Source organism: Lissotriton vulgaris, chromosome 5, assembly GCF_964263255.1.
Source record: "Lissotriton vulgaris chromosome 5, aLisVul1.2, whole genome shotgun sequence".
Classification (NCBI taxonomy): domain Eukaryota; kingdom Metazoa; phylum Chordata; class Amphibia; order Caudata; family Salamandridae; genus Lissotriton; species Lissotriton vulgaris.
This window is the reverse complement of record NC_141693.1, coordinates 1,340,299,825-1,340,325,329: the sequence shown is the minus strand read 5'-3', so window position 1 is coordinate 1,340,325,329 and position 25,505 is coordinate 1,340,299,825. Positions and strand designations below refer to the sequence as shown.

The 25,505-nt window shown below is 50.5% G+C and overlaps 1 protein-coding gene across 1 annotated transcript in view; it reads left to right on the top strand.

Annotated features, from left to right (window-relative positions):
- Positions 1-25,505, top strand: part of SYCP1 (synaptonemal complex protein 1) — a 5,090,281-nt gene that overhangs the window by 4,792,797 nt on the left and 271,979 nt on the right. The gene's annotated exons all lie outside the window — the stretch shown is intronic.

Below are 25,505 nucleotides of genomic sequence, written 5' to 3'. Positions count from 1 at the left end.
AGAACTTTTTGCCTGGTGTTATTAAATAATGATAGTGATGTCTTGGTTTTTGCGCACTTTCACTGTGTCCCAGTGGAAAGTGCGTGCGCACTCTGAGTGCGTGTAGTGAGGTTGGCCTGCCCTCCCATAGGAATGCATGGGGAATGTCTGTGTCCCTTGTAGTTCCTGATGAGTGGGGTGTGCAGGCTCGAGTTTGGTATGTGCGGACTCGTGTGATTGAATGCTGTGCAATGATATATGCGGCATGATTGTGTCTAATGTGGAAGTGCCACTTCTAGAAGTGTGCCTGTTTGTGTAATCTGTGTTTGGCACGTGATTGGCTGGCGCTGGCTGGTGAGCCTGGCTCCAGGAGTCTGGATGGGTCTGCCCAGTGGTGAGTGTGAGATTAGCATGCTGATGGCTGGGGATGAGTGCACCTGGGTCCTGAATAGGGCTGGGCTTTCTCCACACAATGCTGACTCCGCCCCCTGTGGTGCGTTTAACGACCCTAGCCCTGCAAGTGAATAGAGTGAGGGGCTGAGCACATCAAGAGTGCTCCCAAACCAGCTGCGACTGGTTCTTCCCCCACCCTGCACCTTTAGACAAAGGAATTTCATGTATACAAAGAGGCTGTGGATTCAGAAATGGGGGTGGTGATGGACAGAGTATCTGAATTAAACAGAACACTCATACCCAGTCAACCGATCAGGGCTTGATCCATCACCGTTTTTTAGCTCACTGCACCATCCCAGCTCAGAACCTGGCTACATGCAAATTAGTCTGTCCCTGGCCCAGTGCATCATGGGAACAGGGCAGACCAAACTACCATGCCAATTCTTATACTGGGAAGGAAACAAGCTTCCGGGGAGCGCTTCATTTCTGCCGTAGCGCTGAGATCGCTTTGTTTGTCAAGCCGGTGCCCACCCGGCATTTGCCCGTCACGTGAAGATCTCTTGGACCCCCAGTGTGTGCCTACCTCGCTTTATTTCTTATTGTCCTTATTCTCGAGGGAGCCTACCCCTCGTCATCCCCCCAAGATCACCGCCGCTGGCCCGGGACCCCTCGTGACGTCCTTCCCGGGCCGCGCTAGGATTGGCTGCCGTCCCGGGATTCCCTTGTGACGTTTTCCCCGGGCCGCGCCGTGATTGGCTGCCGGCCCGAGGAGTGATGGAGTCCGGCCCCCGAAGCGCAACGAGGCAGGGAGCTCCTGCCTTTCCCCCAGAAGCCGCTGCCCCTCCCCCCTCCCCGGGGCTCCCAGGAGCGAGGGAGAGCCCCGGTGCGCGAGAGGAGGCCAGCGAAGAAGAAGAGACAGGCGCGTCCCCAGACCCGGTGAGTGCAGTGAAGGAAAGGAGGGGCGTCGGGGCACATTGCCGGTGCCCGCCACTCCCCTCCAGCGCGAATGCCTGGGTGCCTTGATGCCGAGTCCCCCGATAGGGACTGCACCTATGCGAGTCAGAGCCCGAGAGGCTCCCCGGTACCCAGTTGTCCCCAAGTCCCCCGGAAGGGACTCCAGCGAAGGCCCACATTGATCCAGCGCCCGAGAGGCCCCAGGGCGGCCTAATTGTTTCTCGAGCCCTGAGAGGCTCCCCAGTGGGCGTTTGTCTTCCGAGCCTGCGCGGCTCAGCCCCAGCATCTTTGTTCTCGAGCCAGAGAGGGCTCCAACCTATTGCGCAGTTTTGATTCAGTTTTGATTCCTGAGGGGCTAGCGAGAGCCCCAGCCGCAGTTTTATCCCAGCTCCCCAGCAAGTAGTGGGCAGCTGAACCGTTTAGGTTTTCCTTCCTAGGGACATGTGTTCTATGGACTCAGGAGTGAGGCGCACTCCTTCATCACTTCTTGGCCTTCCCCAGCTGCGCAGCACTTAGTGCCAGCTGCAGCGTTTAGGCCCCTTGTTCTTGTCCTCAGCTGCCCAGTAAGTAGTGGGCAGCTGCTACGTTTAGGTATTGGCGCAGTGGCGCTACCTGGACTTTAATTGTGATTTATGTGCTTCTTATGGTTTTAGGAAATGTACTGTGTGTTGTATGTTTTGCACACCCTGTGTTCTGGTACCTCTGAATGTGTTTTTATGCATCATGTACAAGTTGCGTTCCTACACCGCTGAACGTGTGTTTATGCGTCATGTGTTTTCCCTGCACCTCTGAATATTGTGATGCATCATGTGTAATGTTCTTATGCCTATACCCCTAAATGTATGGTAATGCTTAGGTAGTTGTTCTTCCTAGTACAGGTGGTGCTAGCGAGTTCATGATTCCCTGCGTGATATTTTCCTAAGGTGGTTAGGGTTGCGTCGGTGGTACTTACCTGGTACCAGTAGTTACTGGTTGTGTGCTACATGATTATTTGGTGTTTAACTATCTCCAAGGGCTTGATGCTGAGCTTGCTCCCCGACCAGAGTCCCAGGACCAGTGGACTCTATTGTGCCTTCCCTGACAAATTGTTGGGACTTGTCTGATCTCCTTGGGCCACTGGAGCCTCACCTGAAGTGTGCCTCGCTCACTCCCCTCGGCAGCTCGTGCCCGGTCACCCGCTCAAGCCCCGAGCTGCGCCGCTCTCCTCTGAGCTGCGCCGCTTCGGTGGGCCGCCCGCACCCTGCCCCCCTCCTCCTCTGAGCCCCACACTTTGGTCGCCCCAGACAAACGCTTGTAGCTAGCCGGACGCCCGCTCAAGCCTACTGAGGAGCTCACTCGCATTATCCCGCGCAACCAGGACGGAAGGTACTGTCCGATATGCTCTATGTTCTAAGTTCTAGGCCTACAAGTGTTGTATTCTAAGTTCTAAAAGTGCTATTTCTAACAGTATTCTAGTTCTGAAAGTGCATACCCCTGACAGTGGTCCATGTGGCCCTGTCCTGTACATAATCCCCTGTAAATTCTGCCCGTGCCTGTTGGCACATTGTAAAGTGTGTGTTCCTATCTAATTTGTTTTTCAATACAAAGGCTATTTTTACATATACCTTGTGTGGAGTTCCTTTTGTGGGGGGTCTTGGATGTTGTTGCTGGTGGGTGCGTGCGCAAATGCTTTACACATCGCTTCCGAGATAAGCCTGGCTGCTCGTGCCAAGCTACCAAGAGGGTGAGCAGGGGTTGTCTTGGAAGGTGACTTCCTTACCCTACCTTAGGAATGGTGGTTTCTGCCTGGCTTTGGCGCAAGCCTTAGCCAACCAGAAATCCCATTTCTAACACTGTTGGCTAGCGGTGGGATTTGGACTTGTGTTTGCTCAGTACCACAGCGACAGCTGGCCCCACTACAAAACTCTGCATTTTTAGATAGTCACGTGAAAGGGGATTATTGTTTTTAAGTTTGCTAAAAATGTCATTTCTGTTGAAATGTGTTTCATGGATTCACCAGAAGGGTGGGATCCAGAGGTGGCCGCGAAAATGTGTCCAGTGTGTGTGTTCCCTGTCCATTTCCTGGAGTAATGGTACCTGTGTCAAGTGTGGTCAGGTTGAGAAATCAGGGGTGGTAGAAACTGCCTTACCAGTCTGGGGGTGTGTGTGTGTGGATGAATGGTGTGTTGCACTGGACGTGGGTGTAAGTTCTCTAGGATTGGGAGCTTACTGAATAAATGGATGTGTGTTGGATTTCATGGGTGGGCCTGAAGCTCAAGTGAGTTTCCCCTGCCCCTGTGCCATTGTGTTATTTGTTGGGGAGTAACCCTAAGGAAAGTTCTGGTCTTCCAGCCCAGTGTGGTGGAAGTGGCTCAGAAGAGTACAAGCCTGGTCTCAGTAGTCTGTTTTTTTTGGGAACACCAGGTGAGGGAGCCTAGCATGTCCGTATGGAGCATCCTATTAGGGAGATCTCCCAGTGTGGAGAGAACGTGGAGCGCCTGTAAGCAGGGCTCTAGTAGTTCTGTTATCTGGCAGTACCGCTCCAGTTGGGAGGGTGCAGAAGTCCAGATAGAGTGGTGCGAGGGGGATAGGTTCCCCAGTGGAGTAACCAGTGGGTCAGGGGCCAGCCGGAAGGGTTGTGACGCCAAGGAGTGACCAGGGTGATGCCACTTCTGTCCTGAGTGTCAGGCAGACTTGTACATGACACATTAGTTATGTGTCACCCTCAAGGAAGTCCTGGTGCGCCAGGCATCTGACCAAAGGGTAGCGTCCTTGGGTTGGGGAGCCAGTAGCCGGTGTTTCCAGATCTGGACGTCAGGGCAACTGTACGTAGTGTCCTGAAGTTACAAGAAGGAACTCCTGTCAGAATAGAAGGACCCGGGTAAGCTGTATGGGGGATTGACCTGCAGTGGTAGCCTTGCTGCTGAAGGAGGAGAAAAAGTCTTAGATTTTTGTTTTCAACTTGTAGAAGTCCTGGTGCGCCAGGCATCTAACCAAAGGGTAACGTCCCTAGGTTGGGGAGCCAGGTTCAGGTGTTTGCCTGTCCTGGACGGCAGGGCGACTGTAGCCAGTGTCCTGGCCGGTTTGTCTTCTAGGGGTATGTAGGAGAGTAGGGTCTGCAATCCTGTGATCACCCCAGATTTTAGCTTTTTGCTTCACTGGTTTACGACTTTCCTTGGCTGTGGGCCGGCTAATCAGACCCACAGCCTAGCTGTTCTCTCTCTAAATTGACACGTGTACCTTAGGTGCATTTACCAATTGGTACTGGGCCACCTTATCAGTCCCTGTATCCAGGGCATAGGTGTACCCAGGGCCTACCAGGAGCTGCAGCATGTATTATGCCACCCCTGGCTGGCCATCCAAATCTGACACAACTGGCTGCACAACAGCTGGGGCAAGGTGGTGTAATCACCCTTTGCTTTAGATATAGTAGTCCTATATCTAACCCTAAAATGGACACATGTATTCCTATCAGTCACTCCTATGGCAGGGAGTATCAATCCTGAAGGCAGAGTGCTTGGAATTATGTGAGATGGTGCTCTGGCATGAGCTGAGCCCGTTTGCAGCTTGCGGAACCAAGTCCTAATAGCTGTTCCATGATAACGCGTACCATATACTCTTAAGTGCATTATAATCCTCACGGTTATTTGCTATCTTTGGTATCGCTTTATCAAAACATGTCGAGTAAGGTGTCATACGAATTGGAATACTAACCCCTCGCCAATTCTGGCGACGGGGTTAGCATTCCACCCTTCTAGAGGGGCACGACATGTATGTAACTGAGAACCCCGGTTAAAGCTAACTCGAGCCTCAGCATCACAAAATGGATGCTGCCACCACAGACACAAGTCTGACCTCCTGCTGCTGGAAGTCCTTCCAGCGAGGAGAGCTTGGACAAAGGGTTTCCTGTCCGGGAAGGTGCTAGCACCATCCCAGACAGTGTTTTGTGTATCCCAGGTGGGCAGGGCTGAGAGGAAGGTGACTGCAAGTGGCACCCCGGTGCTCACTGTGCATATGCCGGCTTGAACCAGTTCCAGGGGCACACCAGCCCCTGAGCTGGGGAAAGTCCGGACAAGGGAGAGGGGTGTAACCACCCCCCTCCTGGTCCCACCCATGGGCAGGACCTAGTCGCGTGCCAGCCCCTTTTCTTAGAATAAAGGTAGGAGCGGGCCCCCTTCCCAAATTAGATAATTCGGAATCTTGAACTACTTTCCACGAAAGGAACTCTTGATACCTTCTGAAGACTCTCCCTTGTGGCCAAGGAGTAGCCACCCTGCACCCACAGGCACGACCTAAGCATCGCGGTTTGCTGTAAGTCCATCCTCCGGATCAAGACTGCCCAGCTCGACGAGACCCGGATTCCCCGCCATCTCTGACCTCTACCTGCATCATCAGCCCAGCTGAGATTCGTGGGTGTGACGAGACCTGAGGGACCGGCCATCTTCAAAACTTCACGACGCTTAACCAGCATGACCGCCGAGGGATCCTTGAGTGAGTGCTTTGGGGTTTGAGAAGCCCTAACCCTGAGCAGCTCCAGCACCGAAGTCCACCCCCCCAGCATCCACGAGATCTGCGTGGGGCCCTTCAGCTCTTTGCTGCTCACCGCGTTGTCCGGTCACTTGCCGGCTGGCTAGTGGCCCTCCCGACGACGCACCACGAGGATTTCACCGCTGGTCTGGTTGCTCCAGACTGGCCCTTGCTCCCTCCCAAAAGAGGAGCACCCGGACCCTCCTGGTCCACTCCAGATGCCATCTTGACTCCACCGCGTGGGCTTGCCTGTGCCAAGGCTTGTTGCTCCAATCCTGGTTCCAGCATCGCCGACAGCAGACACCTTCGTGGGACAGCTCGCACCTCCAGCCTGGCTGCCGACAACGCCTCCTGGTCCGAGGGACAGCAGAGTCCAGCGTCTCCCACTCAACTGGTCGAGGTGACTTCATCCGGTGCCATCCTGGTGCCCACACAATCACTGGCTAGTGATTAAGAACTGAGTCCCCTCTGCTTTCAGGTCATCTCCATCATCGATCCAGGCTTGGATCACTCCGAACAACTTCACTGGTCGCCTGCCAGCAACTTCTTCTTTCAGGCTCCATAGACAACAACGAGGATTCCCGACGTCTTTTGAACCCTATGCAGCCGCAGCCCCTGGGCTAGGTAACCCAAGCATTTCGGTGCTCCAACGTAGGTTCACCATCTAAGTGTCCAGATCCTTTTTCATTTTAAGTCTAGATAGTCGGATTCGTCCGCAAACAATGACTTAAGAAATACTAGCCTCCATAGACTTTGTCCCGCATCCCGCGTGAGAGTGCACACTCTGCGCCCGATCTCCCTAGGCCTCCTGCTCCTAACCTTAGGGTTCAGTAGTGTAGTCCTAGCTATCCTGAAGCCTCTGGATCTTGTTACTTACCTGCTAGTATTTCGCATTCCACTTTTAGTGTATATGGTTTTTCGTGCCCCTCGGGCATTTGTGTAAATTGTGCGACTTAAAGTATTTTCTTAAGAGTTTTGTTATGTGCTTAGCTCCCTAACTCATAAAGAGATCAGGGTAGACTTGTTATAAATAAACATCCTTTTATTTTCATAACAACTTGTGTGGTGTCCTTTCACTTGGTGTTCAAGGGGTATATGTGATGGTATAACAGCTGGCTTAACACGCCCTCTAGAGTTTAGCCTAAAGACTGCTTTTGTCCACGCTACTAGGATAGCTGGTCTATAAGGTTGACTTACAACCAATCATTAATAAGGGTCGTTTGGTATGATACACAGTGACCACTAGAATAGTGAGCACTATATATCAGGCCAACTTCTCACAGGGTACCCCTGTGAACACAGGTGGGGCTCATCCTAAGTGAAGAGACCCTGTGTTTCCTAAAAGGGGTGGTACAGGCCTAGCAGGGATCATTAGGGTTCTTGGATGAGTGTTGTGGTACTACCCTGAGAGCAGGTGGGGCCCACCTTAAGTGGAGGGACCCTGTTCTACAGTGGGAGGGTGCAGAACTCTAGAAGGGGGTCAGAGGAGGTCTGACCCCTGTGCATCAGGTGAATTTGGATCCCAGGTGGTAGACCAGTGGAGGGAGAGAGTTCCTGAACTGGTGGGAGAGTTGTGTTCTGGAGGGTGCTTTTCCTGGGTCCTGGGAGAGTGCGCAACCCCAGAAGTAGAGGTAGGGTGGGACATTCTTGCCCGTGACCTCTGGTCAGCCTGAGGGTGCGGACCCTAGGTTGAAGGATCAGTGGTAGTTTGGAACTACACTGAGAAAGAGAGTGGAGAATGGCTATGTAGGCCAGGGGTTACCACCCCCCACTCTGTGGATTGTCAGGGACCAGTGGTATCTTGGTGGCCTAGGGCCTGGTCCTAGCCGTGGACAACTAAGGAGTACCAGTGGGGTAGCCTGGTTGGGCCTGTTTTTTTTTAAGTATGTGCTTGTCTTATGGATCAGCGTGGCGTAGAACCGGAGGGTGTCCCTGCAGTGCGGGCCCGCGTCCGTGTTCTATCGCCCAAAGCAGTGAAGTCCATCACAGTGGTGATTAGCCTACCCTGCGTTTTGGCTGGAAGGGGGTTGTGTTGGACTTGGCCCTTCTGGCAGGTTCACCCCTGAACATTTTGCCTGGTGTTATTAAATAATTATAGTGATGTCTTGGTTTTTGCACACTTTCACTGTGTCCCAGTGGAAAGTGCGTGCGCACTCTGAGTGCGTGTAGTGAGGTTGGCCTGCCCTCCCATAGGAATGCATGGGGAATGTCTGTGTCCCTGGTAGTTCCTGATGCGTGGGGTGTGCAGGCTCGAGTTTGGTATGTGCGAACTCGTGTGATTGAATGCTGCGCAATGATATATGCGGCATGTTTGTGTGTAATGTGGAAGTGCCACTTCTAGAAGTGTGCCTGTTTGTGTAATCTGTGTCTGGCACGTGACTTGCTGGAGCTGGCTGGTGAATCTGGCTCCAGGAGTATGGATGGGTTTGCCCGGTGGTGAGTGTGAGATCTGAAAGAGACACATTAGTGATAGATTCCTTACCTTAGAATATCCCCAGGCGTCAGACTGGATCCGGAAACTTTTGCGTAGCAGCACCCTTGCGCGTCGGTAGGCGTCGTCTGCGGCTCCGCGTCTGTCGTCGGCGTCGTGGGCGCCGTGATGACTTCGTCGGAGTACTTAGACGCCGCCTCCGCGTGCTGACGTCAGTTCTTCTATTTTCTGTGCCAGCCAGCGCAGATCTGGAAAGAGCAGTTACCCTAGTCAATTTATGACTACGTTTTTGGTGATCTTTTTGATCCATTTCGAAGTCTTGTACAACTCCGACGGTGCCATAGGGATGCCCGGCTTCAAGCATTGCGACAAGTGCGACCGTACCATGTCGGTCACGGATCCCCACCGCCTGTGCCTGACATGTTTGGGCGTCGACCATGACGACGAGGCCCGCCCCGACTGTCGGGCCCTTTCGAGGAAAGCGAGGCGGGAGCGGTCCCGCAGGCAGCTCGAACTCCGGCAGTCGGCCCCGCGCCGCGTGAGGTCCCAGTCCCACGGGAGGTCGAGGGACAGGTCGCAGGGACAGAGCCGTCACAGCTCCGGGAGTCGGCGCCACTCCTCCGGGTCCAAGTCGTCAGGTAAGAAACACAAGAAGTCGAAGAGGCATCATCGCTCTTCTGACTCCCCCCGACGCTCGCGCGATACGGCCGGGGGTTCGGGTAACACCGTCCACGCGGCTCCTCGGGAGTCGCGGGTGCCGCGTCTGGCCCCATACCCTCCGGTCCCTGGGCTGAACGCGACGCCGGAGGAGATTGAGCGTTTCCTCATGGCCATGAGGTCCCTTTCCCCTCCGACGGGCTCCGCGGCGCCTCCGGGCCCAGCGGACCCGTCTGGGGGCCCTAGTGGGTCGGGGGCTTCGACCCCGATGCCATTGGGTGCTTCGGCCCCGACGCCGCCTTCGGGCCCGGCGCCGCAGAGCCCCACGATTCCGACACCGCCGGTTCTCTCGGGCCGGGCGCCGCAGGGAACAGCGGCACCGACGCCGCCGGTGCCTTCGGGCCCGGCGCCGCAGGGTGCCGCTGGGCCTTCCTCGGGCTCTGGATCGTCACCGGTGGCCCTTACAACCCCCCCGGCGTCGGTCCGTGTGGTGTTACCTCCGGCGCCGTCCTCGGGCGGCGCCGTCCCCGATACCTCCTTTACTTCGGTTCCGACGTCGGGACGGTGCCTATCGGCGCCGCACCCGAGGCTGTTTGGAGATTTTTACTTCTACGAACCGACCTCATACAATTACGACCCTGAATCTCAGGAGATGGGTGATGAGGAGGATTGGGAGGGGTCTGAGGACCCTCTGACCAAGGAGTGTCAGTCTAATATGGACTGGGCAGGAGACCTTGGGGAGGGCAGTGGCCTGGACACCTCTCCAGACACTGGATTTGTCTCTCCTCCTACCGTGGCTTCGGAGGAAGGGGCTACCTATGGTGTGGTGTTGACGAGGGCTGCCAAGGCCTTGGGCCTTGAGCTCCCCGTCGCGGCCGTGAGGATTAACCTCCTCACAGAGGTCCTTAAGCCGCGGTCATGCTCCATGGAGCCTCTGCTGCCGTTTAATGAGGCCTTGACCGACGTTCTTTTGGGCACTTGGTCCAGGCCCGCTACGGGTTCGCCCGTAGATAGGAACGTGGCCAGACGCCACCGCCCGGCTCCGGGTGACCCATGTTTCCTGTTCTCCCACCCCACCCCGAGAATCTGGTCATCCAGGCCTCTAATTCCCAGACCGCATTCCCGCCGGCCCCGCCGGACAGGGAATCCAAGAGGTACGAGAATTAGGGAAAGAAGATATTCTCGTCCCTTAGTTTGGGACTGCGGTCTTCCAACACCGCATGCCTCTTGGGCCGCTACACCCACTCTCTGTGGGAGACGGTGGCGGACGTGCTGCCAGAGTGCCCGCTGGAGGTACGGGCCAAACTCGGCCAAGCCCTTGTTGAGGGCCGGGACGCAGCCAAGTATTCCATCAGGTGTGGGCTGGATACTACCGACTCGCTGGGCAGAGCGATAGCTACGACAGTGGCGGTGAGATGCCACGCCTGGCTGAGATCCGCCAATTTTTCAGCAGATGTCCAGAACACTCTTATGGACATGCCGTTCGATGGCCGTCGCCTCTTTGGCGACGAGGCAGACCACGCGCTTGAGCGCTTTAAGGACTCCAGGGCTACGGCCAAGTCCTTGGGCCTCTCGGCCCCGGGCCAGCAAACGGGTGCCTTTCGCTCATTTCGCGGCCAGGGAAGGGGCGCCCCTAGACGTGCCGCTAGCCACTCGCCGCAGACTGTCGTCCAGTGCGGCAGCAGACGTGGAAACTGCCGAGGAGGCAGTCGGGGAACCAGGTGGAGTCAGTCCACACCTGCCCCCGCGGCATCCACCTCTAAACCCTCCTAGTCCATGCTTTTCGGCCCATGTGACACCAGTGGGAGGAAGGGTTCGCCATCACCACTCTCACTGGCGCACTATCACTTCGGACAGGTGGGTGCTGCAGATCATCCGGAGGGGCTACTCCCTCCCCTTTGAGACAACTCCTCAAGCCATGCCACCGCAACACCACTGCGTATCGGGGGATCAATTGCGGCACCTGCAGGAGGAAGTTTCGGCCCTCTTGGCCGAGGGGGCCATCGAGCGCGTTCCTGGGCCAGAAGTAGGACGTGGTTGCTACTCCCACTACTTTCTGGTACCCAAGAAGGGCAAATGGGGCCTGCGTCCTATCTTGGATCTGAGGAACGTCAACGGCTTCCTCCGGAAGAAGTACAAAATGCTGACTCTGGCTCAGGTCTTAGCTGCCCTAGACCCAGGAGACTGAATGGTAGCGTTGGACTTGCAGGACGCGTATTTCCACATCCCCGTCCTGCCGGCCCACCGGCGTTACCTGCGGTTCACGGTAGGCCATGAGCACTTTCAGTTTACTGTGCTCCCCTTCGGCCTTACCAGCGCCCCACGGGTTTTCACGAAGGTGATGGCGGTGGTCGCACCTCATCTGCGCAGGTTAGGGGTGTCAGTCTTCCCCTACCTAGACGACTGGTTGTTGAAGGTTGGCTCGCCCCAGACAGTCGTCAGCCACCTCCAGACTACGGCGGATCTCCTGCACCAGCTGGGATTTTCCATCAATGTGCCGAAGTCACACCTGTGCCCCTCTCAGAAGCTCCTTTTCATCGGAGCGGTTCTCGACTCGGCGCAGTTTCGGGTTTACCCGCCCGAACAGCGGGTTCGGGATATACAGGCTCTGATTCCGATCTTCCGGCCTTTATCCCGAGTTTCGGTCAGGTTGACGCTGCGGCTTCTGGGGCTGATGGCCTCCTGCATCCTTCTGGTGCATCACACACGGTGGCGGATGCGGGCTCTGCAGTGGGACCTGAAGATTCAGTGGGCCCAGCATCAGGGCAACCTGTCCGACCATGTCCTGATCTCGGAGGGCACTGCGAGACAGCTGCCGTGGTGGCTCACGGTCCGCGATTAGGTCAACGGCAGATCCCTCTCCCTTCCCCAACCGGAGCACGTAGTTGTGACGGACGCGTCCCTCCAGGGCTGGGGAGGCCACTTGGGAGAGGCGGAGATCAGAGGCCTCTGGTCTCCGGCGGAGTCCCGGCTCCATATCAACCTGCTGGAGCTGCGCGCGATTCGTCTAGCACTGAAGGCATTCCTCCCGTCTGTCCGAGGGAGTGTAGTGCAAGTGTTCACGGACAACACCACCGCCATGTGGTACTGCAACAAACAGGGCGGGGTGGGGTCGTGGACCCTTTGCCAGGAGGCTCTGCGCCTCTGGCAATGGCTGGAACATCAGGGCGTGACTCTGATGGTTCAACACCTGGCAGGTTCTCTGAACGCCAGGGCGGACGAACTCAGCCGACGGTGCTCGATGGATCACGAATGGCGTCTGAACTCGGACGTGGCGCAAGGCCTCTTTCAGCAGTGGGGAGAGCCTTGGTTAGATCTATTCGCCACCGAAGAGAACGCGCAATGTCATCAGTTCTGCGCGTTGGAATTTCCAAGGCGGCACTCGCTCGGAGACGCTTTTCGTCGCGAGTGGAGCTGCGGGCTGTTGTACGCCTTTCCACCTATACCACTTCTGCCCAGAGTGCTGAAGAAGATCAAGTGCGACCGTGCACAAGTCACCCTTATGGCTCCGGACTGGGCACGAAGGTACTGGTATCCCGAGCTACTCAGTATGTCAGTCGATCCCCCGGTTCGTCTCCCTCTTCAGGAGGACCTTCTGTCGCAGCGGCAGGGGACGGTCCTCCACCCGAACCTGTCCAGTCTCCACCTCCATGCTTGGAGATTGAGTGGCGACAGTTGAGGCCATTTGACTTGCCTCCTGAAGTCTGTAACATCATTCTGGCAGCCAGGCGTCCCTCCACAAAGTCGGTATACGCCTACAGGTGGAACAGATTTGTGGCATGGTGCACAGCGAAGGCTGTGGATCCCCTCAATGCCCCTCTTTCTGCGGTTCTCCTCTTTCTTCTCTCTCTTGCCCAGCAGGGCTCTGCTCTGGGCACTATCAAGGGCTGTCTTTCAGCTCTTTCAGCCTTTCTGAGGCTGCCTGACCAACCTTCTTTGTTCAAGTCCCCTATCATTAATCGATTCCTGAAGGGCATCACTCATACGTTCCCTCCTGTTCCCTTTGTGATGCCTCAGTGGGACTTGAACCTGGTTCTTACGTTTCTGATGTGCGCTCCCTTTGAGCCACTTGACAACTGTCCTCTTCGCCTTCTTTCTTTGAAGACTGCCTTCCTGGTAGCCATCACCTCTGCCAGGAGAGTGAGTGAGCTCCAGGCTCTATCTTGTAAGCCTCCTTTCCTTTCAGTCCATCCGGACAAGGTTGTGTTACGGACAAGGCCCTCCTTCCTACCCAAGGTAGTCACAGCCTTCCACATTGGGCAATCCATCACATTGCCCACCTTCTTTCCGCCTCCGCACCCCTCGAGAGAGGAGGAGAGGCTCCACCGTCTGGACCCAAAACGTGTGCTCTCATTTTATCTGAATCGCACACAACAGTTCCGGGTGGATGATCAACTCTTTGTTGGATACGCGGCCGCTAAGAAAGGGAAAGCGGTGCACAAGCGGACCATCTCCCGGTGGATTATCTTGTGCATCCAGGCGTGTTACTCCTTGGCTAAGAAGGAACCACCTGTTGGGCTGAGGGCTCATTCCACTCGAGCCACGGCCACTACAACTGCCTTGGGCTGAGGTGTGCCCTTGCAGGACATTTGCTAGGCGGCTACGTGGGCCTCGCTGCACACGTTTGCAAGACACTATTGCCTGGACAGTCAAGTTCGGAGGGACGGCTACTTTGGCCGTTCCGTCCTCCAGGACTTTCTGGTGTGATTATTGGTTCGCAGACCCACCACCACGGGGATGGTATTGCTGGGGTATCTATTCTAAGGTAAGGAATCTATCACTAACGTGTCTCTTTCAGATGCATAAGAGACTACTTGTGTAACAATATATCTGTAAGAGACATTAGTTATTGATAGATTCCTTACCGACCCACCCATCCTCCCCGTTCTGCGAACCGATATCTGGGGTTAAGGTCATCCCCTTTCAGGGCCCTAGTTTCATGGCACCAGTGTTGGTTTTTGGCACGGCTCTGCGCTTCTGGCGCGGAAAAGCTGTGTCTAAGAACTGATGTCAGCACGTGGAGGCGGCGTCTAAGTACTCCGACGACGTCATCACGGCGCCCACGACGCCGACGACGGACGTGGAGCCGCAGACGACGCCTACCGACGCGCAAGGGTACTGCTACGCAAAAGTTTCCGGATCCAGTCTGACGCCTGGGGATATTCTAAGGTAAGGAATCTATCACTAACTAATGTCTCTTACAGATATATTGTTACACAAGTAGTAACTTGTGCATTAGCATGCTGATGGCTTGGGATGAGTGCACCTGGGTCCTGAATAGGGCTGGGCTTTCCCCACACAATGCTGACTCTGCCCCCTGTGGTGCGTCTAACCACCCTAGCCCTGCCAGTGAATAGAGTGAGGGGCTGCACCTTTAGACAAAGGAATTTCATGTATAAAAAGAGGCTGTGACCTCTTCTAAAATGTTCCCAACTTGAATCCTACCAGGGGCGTGCTGCTGCTGGGGCCCGGGGGAAGGCTTGCCTCCCTGGGCCCTGCCCAGCCCCTGGACTACTGCAGCCCCTCGACCCCTGAAGGACTTTGCTGGACTGTTGGCTCCTCTAGCGCTGGGGGCCCTGGATTCCTTCTCTAAGCACCTGGAAGCGCTTGTTCTTTGCCCTAGCGCTGGGGAGCCCTGAATCTGGCCATTAGCGCTTGGGAGAGCTGGTTATTGCCTTCTAGCGCTTGGGAGCGCTTCATTTCTGCCGTAGCGCTGAGAGCGCTTTTTTCGTCAAGGCTGTACTGACTGTGTACCAGCCAGGACAGAAGGTATGGGTGTTGGAGCCAGTGGCCCCAGCAGCACTCCAGGACAAATGGTCTGGACCCCATACAATAGTTGAACAGAAGGGAGAAGTCACCTACTTGGTGGACCTTGGGACTCTCAGAAGCCCCCACAGGGTGCTTCATGTCAACAGACTTAAAGCATTTGTCGACAGGGCAGACATGGGCTTGCTCATGGCTACAGATGAGGGGCAGGAGGAAGAGAGTGACCCTCTCCCAGACCTGCTTACTCAAAACCCTGATGATGGCTCAGTGGATGGTGTGGTCTTTTCAGACAGCCTCTCTGACCATCAGCAAGAGGATTGTAGACAAGTTCTGCAGTCCTTCAGACATTTGTTTTCTCTGACCCCAAGTCGGACAAACTGGTGCACCTATGAGGTGGACACTGGTGACAGTCTGCCTGTCAAGAGTAAAATCTACAGGCAACCTGACCATGGCAGAGACTGCATTAGGGCAGAGGTCCAAAATATGTTGGAGATGGGAGTTATTGAGCCCTCAGAGAGCCCTTGGGCCAGTCCAGTAGTCCTGGTGCCAAAACCTCACACCCAAGATGGTAAGAGAGAGATGAGGTTTTGTGTGGACTACAGAGGTCTCAATGATGTTACTAGGACAGATGCCCAGCCCATCCCCACGGCCCACCCCATCCCCAGGGTAGATGAGCTCATTGATACATTTGCTTCTGCCGAGTTCTTGAGCACATTTGACCTGACAGCAGGCTACTGGCAAATCAGATTTGCTGAGGATGCAAAAGCCAAGACAGCATTTTCGACCCCAGGAGGACATTATCAATTTGTGGTAATATTGTGTTTTTATCTAGGAACCTGAATCGATATTCCTATTTTATGCCTTTATCCGGTCATAATCAATAATGTCCCTATAATGTCATAAGAATTATATACATATCTAGCTGTAGCCCATGCAGTCACATTAAGCAAGGCTACTTCCCCGGACTCCTAAAAAGCACAACGAGTTCTCTAAACACACCAAACCTCCAGCAACCTGGGAAATCCCCATTTGCTTTTGTTTTGATTTGTCATAGAACTCCTGCGAGCAATGTAAGAATGGCCAGTTCTTAGTGACATCTTTATTGACGTCTTATGTCCAACCTTACGTCAAACCCGGCACCTTTCAGGTATAAATATACCAACGTTGCCTTAAGCAAACACACGGTGGTGGTTTTGGAGCAGAGCAGTTATCTACTTGCCCGAGAGCCCAGCTGATGTGAGAGCCCACGGACACTGGCCCTCCTCTTTGACGCGCTGAGGAAGACGCTGTCTTTTTCTCCAGCTGAGAAAATCCAGCTCCGGCGTTTCCAGCCTACCCTTGCGGGTTGCTGGGATATCGAGTCCTGACAAAGAGCTACCAGACCTCCTGCTTTCTAAATACCAAGGTACGGAGATGACTAAACCCTTAAAGAGAATTCTTGATTCAGTTTCTTGGCAAAACCAACTTATCTTAAACTGCTACTTACTTACTCCTACCCACGTATTAGGCTTAGGTCAGGTACACCGGGGTAGGCGTATTTTAGAAGCACCAGTTGAGTACGTTAGTCAATGTATATATGTATGTATAGATTTTATCCATTTTTAAGTATCTTATGGCTAAGAAACCATATCAATGCTTTTACAATATTATTTCATAATACTCCTTTTACTGTACGCACTTTACTTTACATTAAGCATTGCAATTGTGGCAATTCATTTCTCTTGCATAAGAAGGAAGACTGCTCAATAAATTATACCTTTTATTAAAAACGCCCTTCTCTCTCTTCTCTGCACTCTGGTGAAACTAAGTATGCACAATTGAATGAGTGAATTAGCTGTCTATTGTTTTCACACGACTCTAGAGATACACTCTTATTCTGAGGGAGCAAGTTGTCATGTTATATGGTTGTCAGAAGCTAATCCCTTCTTGTCTATCCAGGGAGGTTAAACTCCCCTTCGTTTATTCGAGAAAGTTTCTAGTGACCTCTGAGCTAGCTGGCAAAACTTAAGTCAAATATAGTCGGTAGAGACCTAGTCGACCTCAGTCCTATGTCTACACTGCTGAAGATATTATTCCAATGCGCAGAGCCTATTGGGAATATAGGAACTACACTACATGGCGCCCAACGTTTGGTAAGGCGATAAAACTAACGCAAGACGTTAGAGTAACTCAGTCGTGCTTTTTCACACAGACCCTTTTTCCCGTAAATACTCCAATAGACGTCTGGAGTGGGTGAAAGGTTAAAATCCGCCGGATCTTAGTAGGAAGAGATTCCTATGTATAGTTTTTGGTTTACTCGACGTTGAAGGATACAGTGTTCTAAAATATTGTGCACCTAATATTTGTTTCCTTGAAACTTGATCTGCAACAAAAAACTTTCTGCCAGTAAAATGGTGGAAAGTGACGGTGAAGCGGAGACAGCTAGAATAGCAGCTCGACTCCTAGAGGAAGACACGAGTCTCCTACAGACTGACCCGAATGCTATACTCATTCCGGTCAACATAAGAAAAACTATAACTATAAAACTTATAGAAAACGGACTGACATCACGAGGTGGTACAGTCATATTCGTGGTAGAGGCCCATGAATATTGGCAGACAGAGGTATTCCACACATGGATAAACTTTCCAGCAGCAAACGCTGTCACACACGACTTCCACTATTACAAAATAGAGGAACCTCCGGATGAATATACTCCTTTCGAGGATGTTGAAATCCCATTAAATTACCAAGAGCACCTGCTCTGGTTTAAAGACGCCCTAAAACATAATATTCACATCATCAGGCTCGGTCCACTAGGGATCCCAGGAGCAACGTGGCAGGTTCTAACCAGCTACACACCACACGCCAACATTGATAAAATGTCAAAGAAAGAAGTCTTAGTTAAAATGAAAGAATTAACAAAGGCATATAGAGAGTTAGTTCAATTGGCAACGAGGAATACAACTGTGGCGATCCGCCAGAAATTGAAAGAAACAGATATAACAGACCAACCACTGGATCTTGCCAGAATCATAGAAAAATCCTATGAAGAGCTAGGTAGAGATAGTTTGGGTGGAAAACCGGTAAAACCCCAACTAATTGAAAATCCTGAAAAAATATTTATAAAAAATAATCAAAACACTCCAAAAAAGAGCTGGGATGGAAACAAACAATCCACTCCCAAAGAAAAAAGATTCCAGTCCAGAGGAAGGTCTCCTCGGCGGAGAGAGAGATCTCTAGGCCGAGAAGACAAGTCTCCCCAAAGGGAACCCTCTGAAAAAAGATACAACCTTAGAAATAGGAATAATTTGAAAAAACCTAATAGATAGCAAGATATTGATACACGTCCATCTCTATCTTTTCAGACTTCATCACAGAAATCGGAAAGAAGAGGTCGGTCAGAACTCAGGTAAGAGCACGTCAAGTCCAAAGACAAGGAACCTGCTCAAAGTAAAAAATTACAATTTCCAAAAAAGAAGGTAGCCAGTATTATAATAATCAAACATGCCGAGGATACTGAGGACACAGCTGAAAAACGGAGAGTGGGCACAGACAATGCTAGACAGCGGAGCAGAAGTGACCATAGCTCACAAGACCCTGATGAATCTTCTGGAGACAGTGGACACGAATGAGTACATTCAGGTGGAAACTGCAGACACACGAGTTAGTGTGCCCCACAAACTATATGAAATAACATTACGTACAGAGGGAGATAAAACCAGGAAAATAAAAAGTCTGTTTTGGGAAAAACTTTCAAAAGGCTATGACATTCTGTTAGCTGAGAAAGACTGGCCACCAGAGTTTGTCAGGGAGTGCCCTCATGGCGAAGAAATTATTATGCCTGCCTTCTCTAATCATATCCCAATTCATAAAAAATACACATATGCAAGAAAATGGGCAGTTGCCCAAGCACCTGCATTATATAAAAATCATGTAGGATGGGATGAGGACTCTCCTCCTCACAAAATCCAGTTAAAATGTCAACCCACTGAACAAAGGCAGTACCCAATTAAGCAAGAAGCTAAAAAGCAATTCAGGGAGATCTTAGATCAACTTAAATATCAAGGGGTGATTAAAACATGCACCTCTCAAATGAACAATCCTTTGTTTCCTGTCTCCAAGCCAGACGATTCATATTGTCTAGTCTTGGACTACAGACACCTTAACTCATGTTGTAAAACATTTGCAGTACAAAACTCACACAGTGCAGCACTAATGAATAACATTGTGCGCAAGAAATACAAAAACAACGTTAGACATCTCTAATGGATTCTTTTGTCAAAACATTGCACCTGAAAGCAGGTATTTGACCGCTTTCTCAATAATGGGGTCACAGAAAAATTTCTGTCGACTCCCACAGGGATTCAAGAATAGCCCAGGATTATTCTCAGCTAGGGTAACAGAATTACTACAAATATATGATGATGAGGCATTATCTTATGTCGATGACATCTATATCACGGATGATGACCTGGATACTCACTTGAAAAGAGTCAACACCATAATACTTGGGTTCGCAGCAGAGGGTTACAAATTCAACTTTAAAAAGTCACGAATTGCCCATCTAACTGTCCTGTTTTTAGGATACGAATTATTGAGTCAAGGCAAAAGCCTAGCAGACAACTTCTTAGAGAAGTGCGCTGTACTTAAAGCACCAAAAACGCTGAGGAACTTACAATCAATACTAGGTTTCCTGAATTTCAGAAGAACTTACATTCTAAATTATGCAGAGAGGGTTAAACCACTCTATGAATTAATAAAACCTGATTTTAAACCACTCAATTGGACTCAGAACACACAGAAATTTTGAGATCATTGCAAACTGACATGTTAGCTAAAACAAAATTGGAAACTCGCGACAACACACGCAACCTTGTAATCCGAGTCATCCCAGGAAGATGCAGATTCACGTACCTGACCTCTAATGAGGGAGAAACTGTACCAATAGCTTACAAATCAGATTTGTACACACAAGCTGAAAAAACATTCAGTCTTTCAGAAAATACTGTAAATGCGGTTCAGACTGCTGTAGCAAGAGAAAGAGCCCTAGCCCAAGGCAAAAGAATAACTGTTTATACAGCAGAATCAGCCTTTGAGGCGTTATACAGCCCAGTGAATCTACAAACGGTGGCACTAGATCCAAAATGGATACAGTGGGAAAATTATTTTGCTGCAGAAGATGTGAAATACTATTTTGACCCGAACATGAAAAAACTGAAAGATTTGAAATTTGAAGAAGAATATCCTCTGCCAATCGAAATTCTGCCTCTCCAACAGTACTCTTGTATAATCTATACGGACAGATTTGTACAACATTACGATGTGGATAACAAATCCTACAAAGCAGCGTGCGCGATTGGTAAAGGTCGCTGGCTCTGTGGTAAATTCAGACCAAAAATAACAAAAACTGAATCAATAAGAAACTGTTCGGCTCCGCGAGCTGAAATCAGATCTTTAAAGATGGCGCTTGAAAATGCAGATCGTGAATTCCCGACACTAATAGTGTGCGATTTGCATTTCTGCGTAAAATCTTACAATAATGACTTGCAGAATTAGGTTCAAAATGATTACAAAGACGACACAGGTGCCACAATTAAGCATAAAACGCTTTGAGAACAGGTAGTTCTTTTACAGAAAGAACTACGAAAGACTCACGTGATACATGCACTGAGTCATCAACGTGATGGCGTTCACGTTGCAGGGAATTCATTGGCTAGTACAGCTACAGCAGAAGCAGCTCAACCGGCTTCCGTAGCCACAAAAAATTGTTCAGAAAAATATATAGACGGGGAAACCATGCTTGCAGTAAAAACGTCTTCAAAAGGCGACTGTGCAGCACTGCCCGTGAACTATCCACTCCATTATACATACATCATTGATGCAAACTCCGTTCCTTTTGCTCGAATCCCTGGAGTGGGGGATAGGGTAATTCCAAACACGAACAGGAGAATCTTCTTAATAGCAGATGCACACATGGGATTAGGTCCAAGGCACCAAGGGATCAAGGAATCTCTGAAAGAATTACAATCAGAATACTGGTGGCCAGGGATGAGCGTGCAACATAATAAATTTGCAATGAACTGCCAAGACTGCAGCAGAGATCGCAGTGGCGAACCTACCGGAGTATTGCCATGCCCTTTGATGTAGTTAGCGTAAGTCTATCTACACGTAAAATCCAGCATCCCATTAACTTCTTTTTAAGACTAATATTCACTTAAAAATACAGACCCCAGCGCTCGGCTGACGCCAGAACTGTTATAAAAGATTTGCGAGTCTTTATCAGCTGTCAGGTCCCAGCGGGCGGTGGAGAGTTCGGCACCAAGGGTTCGCCTTAAGATTAGAATTGGTTCCAACTACACCCTTTCTGCCATCCTTTGGAGACAACTTGTAGTGCAATCCAGAAATACTGATTCATTTCCTGATTGTGCCACTGACTAGTTGCGTTAGCGCTCTAGTCTTTCGTGGCGGCCATTTTGTGCGCTCGAGCCCTTCGCTCTGCGCACTTCAACGGTCTAATTCCTGAGAGTAAGACGCTTCTAGACTAGTGCGTCTTTTCATAGTAATTTTCCTGTCAACATTTTGGAAATTAATCTTCCTCGACCCTCAGCATTGTTTGGCGCTAGACTATCCAGTCTTTGTAGCGCGTTTTCGTTCCAGTTCTGAATTCACACCTCAGCAGTTTGCGCAGTATCGCCTCCGCTTCTGGTAGGACTTCTCCTCGTTTCAGTCAAGTCTACTAGAGTGAGGTAAGAGGACAGCGCTCTCCTCGTTTTGAAGCCAATTGATCCACTGAACTGTCATTGCGAGTGTTCATTTCATTTCGCCTCAGCAGGGTGTTTTACTCTGTTAGCACCTATGAACTCTAGAGCGTCATTGGCAATTCCTTGTGAAAGACTTTGAATTACAGCAGAGAAAGACTTGATATTCTTGAGATAAAGACTATTTCCTTGTGCTAGAGATTCTTGTGGAGAATACCAGCGGTTAGACTATCATCCTTCCCGCACCTATGATGACAGCAAGTATAGTAGTGTATAGCCTGATATGCATATAGATATACAGTATTATACCAACTGAGATTTACAGCAGCGGTACATCTCCAAGTTCCTTCGAACTCAATACAGGACTGGATTCATATCCTACTTGTACTCCTAAGTCTGGTCCTGCATTCCAATCTACATAGAGAGAGGCTCATGTCCACACTCATTCAGGTACTGGAAAGGAGAGAACTAAAGTGAGAGTTAGAAGAGGGTGCCAACATTAGTGGGAACTGTAGTAATGTTTTGCTTACTTTTGCAGGAGACGATCTTCCTGAACGAAGAGTAGGAGATATATGTGTGGCAGTCTCTCTGTTCGTTATCCACTTCCCCTTTCCCTTTCATTCCTGGGCTCAGAGTTCTCTGGGTGCAGGGGTGTAGGGGAGTTGGGAATTTCTCTTCAATAGCAAGAACCTTCTGGTCATCTGTCTCCACGGAGTCAAAGGGAATTCAGGTACGCTTTCTGACAGATTGAAGTGCCTTAAACATTTCTCTCCGTCTGGGCAGAATGACAGAAGGTTTAGATGTGAAAGCGTTGGCAACTATCCTAGAAGATTTGCAAAAGCAGCTTAGTGAAACTAGGGAAGAGGTTAGAAAGTCCAATCAGGAGGCGAGTTACCTCAGGCAGCGGGTGGAAGAACTTTCTGTGAGTCCCAGTCCAAATTTCGGAGGTCTTAAGACTCCTACCTCTTCGACATCGTCTGCGTTAACCACGCAAGTTGTCCATGCTATGTCCCCTACCATTCCTTTGGCCCCACCCGAAAGATTTCAAGGGGATCCGCATAAGGCTCAAATTTTTTTGACCCAGTGTTCCTTGCATTTCCTCTGCAAGCCCATTTTATTTAAAGAAGATCAGTCCAAAGTGGCGTTTGTGCTGTCCTATCTTAGTGGAGATGCTGCAGCGTGGTCATTGCCTCTGGTCTCCTCTAATGATCCAGTATTGTATAAATTTGAAGACTTCAAGGCTGAGTTTCTTCGAATCTTTGATCGTCGCACAATTTCTCAGACCACTGATAACGAGCATTTGGATCTAAAACAAGGAAACCGAGAACTAGTTGCTTACTTGGCACAATACAACAAGTTAATTGTGGAGACGAATTGGCCAGCAGCAAAAAGAGCGGCAATTTTTTATAGAGGCCTTCGAGATGAGTTAAAGGATGGGTTGTCCCAAATTCCTAGAAGACCTACAGATGTCTCAGAGTTAATCGACTTGGTCCTCCAGATTGATCAAAGGCAAGCGGAACGTCGGTGTGAGAAACGAAGAGAAGTCAAGCCCTTTCCACCACGTTTTGATCGAGTTCGTTCTGAACCAGTTAAGAATAGCGAAGCTCATTCCAGTGAGGAACCCATGCAGATTGGAGCGGTTCGTGGCCCTTTGTCTCAGGAGGAAAGAGAAAAGCGACGCTTAGGAAAATTATGCATGTATTGTGGTCAGCCAGGTCACTTTGTCAAAGACTGCCCAAAGAAGCCAAAGACCAATTCATGGGTAAAAGACAAGCTCCACCAGTAGACGGAGTTGCACTGGTGGGAGCAGCCCCTGAGACAACTCCCCAGACTCAGTTGCTAGCAAATGAAGGACAGGCTGTGGCTCCACATTTGCTTTTGTCTTGTACTATATGGTTCGGTAAGGGTCGGAAGGAAAGGGTTTCTATAATGTTGGATTCAGGAGCCACGGGGAATTTTTGTGATCTTCAATTTGCCAAAATGGTGGGAATCCAGTTTGAGAAGAAACTAAAGCCAGAACCTGTGCGTGCAGTGGACGGAACTGAGTTGTCGTCAGGCCCTATTGTGTTTGACACTGAGGTTATTACCGTCATTGGTCCAGAGGAACATCGGAGTGTAATTAGTTTTAACCTCATTGATGCCCCACAGTTTCAAATGATTTTGGGGCTCCCCTGGCTCTCGGAACATAACCCAAAGATAGATTGGGCAAAACGTACAGTTGAAATGACCTCTGAGTATTGTACAGAACATTGTTTTCATGTTTCGACAGAGGTCTCACCGACGACTATGTCTGCTCATCTGGCAAACCAAATGCCCATGGTGTGTGTGGTGGAAGTTCCTGAAATTCCTGAAGTCTATCTTGACCTGAAGGAGGTTTTCAACGAAAAGGAGGCCAAGAAATTACCGCCCCATCGGGAATACGATTGTCGGATCGAATTGGAACCTGGAGCCACGCTACCTTGTAGTCGCATTTATGCCCTTTCGGAACCTGAAAACCAGCATCTTAAAGAATATATTGAACAAAATTTGGAGAGTGGTTTCATCCGACCTTCTCAGTCGCCAGTTTCATCCCCCCTCTTTTTTATTCCTAAGAAGGATGGAACCTTGAGAACCTGCATCGACTATCGAGCGCTAAACTTGGTCACAAAAAAGAATCGATATCCTCTGCCTCTCATTTCGGAACTCCTAGATCAAGTTAAGAGTGCGAGAATCTACACAAAACTGGATTTGAGAGGAGCGTATCATTTGGTGCGAATGGCAGAGGGGGAGGAATGGAAGACGGCCTTTCGCACACGATTAGGTCTGTTCGAGTATCAGGTCATGCCTTTTGGGTTATGCAACGCACCTGCAGCCTTCCAGCATTTTGTCAATGACCTCTTAAGAGAATTTTTGGATCGTTTTGCCGTTGTCTATATTGATGACATCCTCATTTTTTCTAACAACATGGAAGATCATGTGCAACACGTTCGAGTCATTTTAGAGCGTCTGCTGAAGAATCAGCTGTATGTGAAATTGGAGAAATGTGTGTTTCATTCGACCAAGGTGGAATTTTTAGGTTTCATACTTTCTCCCGAAGGTGTCAACATGGATCAGTCAAAACTGGAAGCCATCAGGTCCTGGCCTGCTCCCCGCTCCATCAAAGAAATACAGAGTTTTTTGGGATTCGCCAATTTTTATCGGCGATTTATTCAGAACTTCTCGGAAAAAGTCAGACCAATTACTCGGCTCCTAAAGAAAGAGGAGCGTTTTGTCTGGGGAAAAGAACCTGAAGAAGCTTTTCAGCAGTTAAAGGAAGCCTTTGTCTCTGCACCAATTTTGCAACACCCCGATTTGAAAGAACCTTTTTTTGTGGAAGCTGACGCTTCCAATTTTGCAATTGGAGGCATCCTATCTCAACGACAGAAGGAGACGGGACAATTACATCCTGTAGCCTATCATTCTCGGAAACTCACAGCTGCTGAAATAAATTATCCCATTTCTGACAAAGAACTTTTAGCTGTCAAAGAAGCTTTTAAGGTTTGGAGGCATTACCTGCTCGGGGCTCGACATGTCATCACAGTGTTCACAGATCATCGCAATCTGCAGTTCTTAAAGTCAGTCAGAACACTCTCTCCTCGTCAGTTGAGATGGTCCCTCTTCTTCGCAGACTATGACTTTGTATTGACTTACAAACCTGGATCGGCTAATGGAAAAGCTGACGCCCTTTCTCGGCTGAGCCTGGGAGATGTGACGGACAAGAAGGAAGAAGGCTACATCATTCCACAAAATAAAATCGTAGCAGCTATAGTTGAGGATGAGTTGGAAAAGCAGGTTCGAGAAGCCTTCCAAGGAAAAGAATTCTCTAATTGGGTTGCGGAAGGTCCTGAAAGAGAACTCAGAGACGGGAAACCCTATTGTCAAGGGAAACTGTTTGTTCCAGTTGAAGAGTTACAGTCATTAATCATTCAGCAGTTTCATGATCATCCATTGGCAGGTCATAAGGGAGCAGTCAAGACTTTGGAACTGGTGAAGAGGATGTATTTTTGGCCAGGCATGGAAGCACAGGTTAGGCAGCACATCGCCACTTGTGAACCGTGTAT